Genomic DNA, 6,606 nt, shown 5'->3' with positions numbered 1-6,606 from the left:
GTGTTTCTGCTGATTTGGAAACCCCTCAGATTTCCAAATTCAGCTCAGGAAGACACTGAATCCTGGTAAAGGCAGTTACTGGCTCAAAGTTTCCTCTTCAGTTCGGACATAATTCTTATATTCTACACAATAGAAATTAAAAAAATTAAATTGTGATCTCATGTAAACCCTCCATAGTTACCGAAACAGGCTCTGATTTAATCTCTCCAAATATGTGATTTGTTGCTGAACGATAAAGGTACCACACATAAGGTAATACTTCCTCATGGAAGCACCAGCTTCGTGGCTGAAATCAAATGTTTTCATTTAGGAAAGGAAGGTGCTGCTTTCAGAGCACCGCTTGGACCTGTGCATAGCCAGTTCACTGTGGTCTGCCTGATGCCGTTGGCAGCTTGGGAAGAACACCTCCGAGAGGAAGAAAGTAATCCATTTTTCTCAGCATGGTATTAACAAATACCTACTTCTCCTTGAACCCTAATCAGAAATACCCTTACACTGCAGATGTAAGTATATGCTGGGTTGCCACCATCACCGTGTTTACAAGGACCAGAGGCAGCATCTGCCACCTGTCTGACATGAAGCTGGCTTGATAGTTGGTATAATTAGAGCTCACTCTTAAAGGAAGACTGTAAAAGGGATGTTTTTCTGAATTGAAGTCTACGTGACCAGGAAAGATGAAAAAAAAGAAAAGGCCATGGACCTCTAGGAAAGAAAATAAGTTAATGGTCTGTTGTATGATACGGAAGGTAATCAGCTGCACTGTGGGAGAGTGGTGATGTACAACCATCAGTGAGTCTTGCTAGCTGGAGCTAATACCCTTGCCCTTGGGTCCCTCGCCATTTTATTGCTGCTCTGTAACAGGATGTGCAACTGCTATGCATTAATACGTTATTACAGATTGGCTAGTGTAAACTGCAGGTGTTGAGAACTTGATTTATTCTATTAGTATAAAAAGGTGTTTTCTATGGCCATATTAAAAATTATACTAACTGTTGGGCTTGCCACTGCGCTGTGTGTGGCACATGCCAATTTAAAGCTGTCATTTCCTCTAATTTAAGGGTATGTCCTCAGAAGATCATTAATTTGGGGTGGAGTTGGGATCATAGTGCAGCTGTGGCCTATTAACCCCCACCTGGCTGTTAATCCCTGCAAAGCACCTTCCCCAAAGATGTCTGCTACTACCGTATAGTCCCTGAAGCAGAGACTAAAGAAATTACTTTGTGTGTGTGTGTTTGATATTTAAATCTATTTTACACTGCATTTTTAATTTAAAGGGAATTGTAGCTATTGTGTGATGTATGAACCCAGTAACTGAGAGGGCTGTATCTGTACTGAATTCACTATTTAGTGGACTTCACAACTCTATAAAGGGCTATATCAGAGTACACAGTGTTTCCTCTATGTTCACCCAGGGTTATCCCAAGGCAGCACATATTTGTGCGAGCACCAACCCTGAGCACTGCTGGGATGAGCAGGCGTGAGCTCATATTCCTCCTAATCGGGATCCCCTCTGCCAGTGCAAGATTCAGGAGTCCTGGCTGCACATTACACTGAGCAGCCGGAGGTCTAGGCTCTGTGGCTAGTATGTTTTGTGTGTGTGTTTGAAAGCAGTGCCTTGACCTCACTCTGTCCCAGATGACTCCTAGAACCCCTAGATTACTCACGTAATGCCCCCAAACCATCTCCGCGGTGCCTCTCCCCACATGTTTCTTTGAGGGATTATACCATTTTACTTTCCGAACTCTCGAATGCTGTTCTGCTGGGCTTTATGCTCAACCCCAGTAAGCCGAAGACCCAACTTACTTTCCCAATGCAGTCCAGCAAATGTTAAAATCATTCTTTTGGGGAAATCAACATCAGCTCATCTGCCAAATGCTGAAAGCAGAAGGACTGGACCATCAGCCACGGGGTGAGTTGCGGTATCCAACACTGTAGTTTTCCAGTTCTTGACACCTTGTGGGTACACAGCACAGACTTCTGTCCTTCTTCCAGAGCTGATTTGAGATGATCTTGGGGAAAGCACAATGACTCGGGTCTGCACTTAACCCAGCCTTGTACACTTGGCTTAACTGCTACTTTTTTCCAATCTGCCTTTCAGTAGCATTGCACAACCACAGTACCTCCTAGAAAAGCCCAAATCTTGCCTGCAGTAAAATCTGCTCATATTTATTTAAGCATCTTGAGAGTGAATTATCTCTATATGCTGTCATGAGCTACCAGCAGCCTATACTCAAGGGATGCTGATGCACAAAGCCTGGCCAGAAGCACATCAAGCCTCAGGACATCATTCAAATGCACACAGAAAGCCTATAGCAGAGTTGCCTATCTTAAACATGGTCCCTTATACCTGTTTATACTGGCAAAAGTTTATCCAACTTGTGTTTAATGACCCCCATGGAAGGAGATTTCACAGTCTTGAATCTACTGATGTTCTTGATCCTCATAAATTTTTTTCCTGTCTGGTTTGCATTTTTCTTTGCAGCAATGTAAAGACATTTCTTATCCTACCAGTGAGGATAGATTGTACCAGTGCACTTAGTAATAGGCTTTTCTGTACTCAAAGGCAGTTATATCTGACCAAGACTCTCTCTTTTGGCTAATAAATGTAACTCGATCAATCTGTCCTCCCAGGTTGTGTTTTCTGGATTTCCAGCACCGCTTTCTGTTTTGACAATGAGCCATTGATAACTGCTCTCTGGGTGCATATATCTACAGCCTTGTCCCCACTCTCTAGCAGTTTTATCTAGACCCATGTTTCCCTCACCTGATTAGGAAAGTGAATATGAGACAGTGTCAGAAGCCTGCAAGTGCCAGTGATGAATCTATTGCTTTTCCCTTCACCGTAAGGCTTGTTACCTGTCACAGAGATCCCACAACAAGAGTTCATATGGCCACCAAAAGTCACACTTTGCAAACGCGAGAGCAGACAAAGGATTAGTTGAAAGCGGAGATTATCCAACCTGTTGGTGAACTAGGTGACAGAAGGATTGAGGTGCCAGAGTCCCAGTCAGAGGGGCACCCTGACCTGCAGCCAGACAGGCATCACAAGCGAGAGGTGGCCCACGCCTCTCCAAAATCCCATGCTCTCACTCTGTAGTGTTTTCACACCGATACTGGTAGCCCTGTGACAGGTCAATGGATCCTGACAGGCAGCAGTTGCAATGTCTGCTCTTCTAATTTACAGTGTGAACGACCTGTTGTCATCACACTGATAATCAGGTATTTTCCCCTGACTTTTCTCAGCAGGTGAACTGAAATGAATATCCTTTATAGCAAAATTGAATTAATTTCTAGTGATTATCTAATGGCTCTTTCAATTTTATCTGAGTTTTCCAGCTTTGAGCATGTTGTTGCTACATGCATGGAGAGAGCTAGAATGCTCTCATCTGTGTGATCCTCCTTCTGATCTGGATTTTCAGGTTTTAATTTCCTGCATCCTACTCCGAACAAGGTCATGAAATAAAAGGAGCTTCATCCCTCAGAGCATACACGGGAATGGGACTCGTGATTCCTAGACTTCATTTCCAGCTCTTTCTTCAACTTCATCACCTCTGCGTGCCTCAGTGAACCTATCTGAAAAAAAAAAAAAAAAAAAAAAAAAGTAACACCTTGCTTGGTTCATCCCTAACTCTCAAGGCAGCTTTCAAAAGAAGAAATCATCATCAACCCAAATTTACCGATGGAGAAACTGAGGCCCAGAAAAGGGAAAGAACTACTCTTAGCTTCCCATAAGGCACCAATGCCCTTGGCCTCACAGCTCTGTGCTCAGGGGCTTGTCCACCAGACCAGACAAGTGCTGGAGTGGAAATAAATACTCCTCCTGATGACTGTGGTCTCTGTGGTCAGGGCTGAGGGTCGAAATGTTCGCACAAGGCCTGCACACAGAAACCACAGAATCCCCCACAGCTCCACTGCACTTTATTAAAAGTCACTGCTTCTGTGAAAAATGGGGTTTATAAGAGTGAGGTGCCTTAATTATAAAGTCATGTGCATTTGAATGACTTCTTCCCTGCTAACTGTTTGTGACAGCCTACAAATGTGAAAAGTATTACCAAGCCTATTTTTAACGTGGCTATGGAGAGGCTGTAGTTGTGGAAAACCAAAACCTATAGGATCCTAATGAGAACGACCAGCGCTTCTTTAAATATGGTTAACGTTGTCTGAGTTTAGCAACAATGCCAATGCTATCCAAAAGACAGGAGATGCAGGAGTCTTGTGGTAGCAGTCTTGTGTTAAATAAGCAATAGGAGTGAAAGTGATGCATGGGGTTAAATTTTTCCCTTGGATGTGGCTGAATGATCAGTGTATGGAGATAAAAAAATCGTTTCAGAAGGGTGCTGGCCCATGTCAGCAGTGTGAAGGTTTTACATGTGTTTTCTGCAGAGCTGTAACCTCTCAAGAATTTATTTCGTCCCCGGTCTTTACGAGATAAATTGCCGTCTAATGGGGTGTGCAAGTGCCACGGGGTCCAGTGCTTTGTAGAACTAGTCCTTAATACTTCTTCTCCGTGGGTTGTGGCAGACCTGAGGCATCATCCCTATCCCCAACTCTTGGCCGTAGGCTCTGCAGGGGAATAGGAAAACACATCTCTCTGGAAGCCTTATTCCCAGCATCTGGGTTTCAGCTCTTCTTATATCAGGGCTAGACACTAGAGGAGAGCAGGCCAAAAGCAACATTAATGTTAGGGCACTAAGTGTCAAACTTGGTTTGAAAGGAAATGAAATTATGAAAAGAAAATATTTCAAATAGGAGGAAGGCGAGAGAGAGAAAGCTGTTCTCTTTTAGTTAAAAGATAAAGAATAAGGTGCTGAAGATGGATAAGAAGATGACATACCTGTGGATAAAAGTTTTATTGTGGCTTAGGTTTAAGATTGGTGGACACAATTCTGGGAATTTCTTCTGATCAAACGTGTAAGTCTAGTTATAGCTCTAACCCTATGATTCTTCCTCCATCCATGACTTTTCATGGGGTTATAGGCATCTTAATCTTGGCATAAGGTCTTCAAAGAGTACTACATCATCCCTGGATAAATCATTTTAGCACTAAGTGACAGTACAAAATTTACACTTTATTTTTAGTCAACTATGGTTTATCCTCCCATTAAATTCTGCCAATTTTGAGTGATGAGTTATCTCCCCCTACCTCAGTATCATAAATATTGTACACATGTAAACCTGTAAATAAGTTGCTTCTTAACCATTTCTTTAAAAATTAGAAGACTATATTTCTCTAGTCTAATGCAGATTTTCCAGACTTAAGTTAATTTTCAGAAATCTGTGAACTCTTCTAATGTCATCAGCACTTTTTAAAAAAAATATATAGTCAGCAGAGCTGGAGGTAGCTTTCCAAAAGCACTCTCATGACATGGGCAATAGTAAAATCCCTTCCTCAGTGGTACTTAATGTTTGTATAGCTAAGGGTAGGTTTACATACAGCTTGGCCACCACTTGGCTTTGAGAGTCTCATTGGCTTTGTGGGTAGTGGTAAGCAATGGTGGGGGTCATCCATGGAGGCCACCAGATGCGGTACAGCCACATCAATGCCATTAACTTCTCAGTCTGCCAAGCAGCATGGACATGCCTAAATTGCCTGTTAGAAATGGGCTCTGGACCAAACCAGTTCCCAAATCTGTTATTTGCGATGTACACCACACATATGTTTCTATGTATGTAGTTCATCCCAAGGTGAATATAGTTACATTTATGAAGGCAGCATACCTACATGCCCAGGTACAAGATGAAAAGGTTGGTATGCACGTCGGTACATGCACATAGATATTAATATACAAATGCAACATGTGTACACACAACGGCATGCTCTTTTTTAAAATAAATATTAATAAAATTAATTACTTCCAATGTTAAAGCAAGTTAAATTAACTATATTTTTTAAAAAATAGCAGATCTTAACTCCTAGCTGGCTTAACTAATAGCAAATCTAGTATATCAAGCATTTAAGTCCCCATGGTGTCCCGATTACTAAAAAAAAAAAAAAGCCTGAAACCAAAATATGGCAATCCAAGTGATTACTTGCTCTTAGATGCTTCAGTCACTAAAACCTTTTTTGTGCAGAAGGCACCAAACCAGATGCTACGCAGCAATGTCTGCTTCCCTTCTGCAGATCAGATGTAAGTACTGCTGAGGTCCAGAGCTGGCCTTCTGCAGAGGAGGAGTTTTCCCTTAATCTTTACTTAACAGTAGAGCCGAAATCTGGAGTAGGATCATTATTCCAAAGACTAGATAATGTCTGGTCCAGAGGTGCCTTCAGATCATTTATTCCACTACATTCTGATTCATCCAGACACTAAAAGCAATTCCTTTGTTCCAAAGTGGATTGGCAGTAGGAAAAAATATAAAGATTGTTGAGCTGAAGAAAGGCAATATCCTGCTTCACTCCCCACGTACTTAGGAAAAACAGGTGGATTTGGTACCCGGTGTATTACTTATATGACCCTGCAATGAAACTTTTTTTACTGTTTACAGATCGGTGTGTTTGTACTGCTGTGAGGAATAGCAATGCATTCATAGATGGGTAAAGAAAGATCTTCTTTGTGCAACATTTCTTCACCTCTCAGGTTTTTTAGCTGTAAGAAACTTCATAAAAGC

This window comes from Athene cunicularia (genome assembly GCF_003259725.1).
Source record: "Athene cunicularia isolate RWA chromosome 3 unlocalized genomic scaffold, athCun1 chr3_part1, whole genome shotgun sequence".
Lineage (NCBI taxonomy): Eukaryota > Metazoa > Chordata > Aves > Strigiformes > Strigidae > Athene > Athene cunicularia.
The sequence above is the reverse complement of the archived record's forward strand: the minus strand, read 5'-3'. Positions refer to the sequence as shown.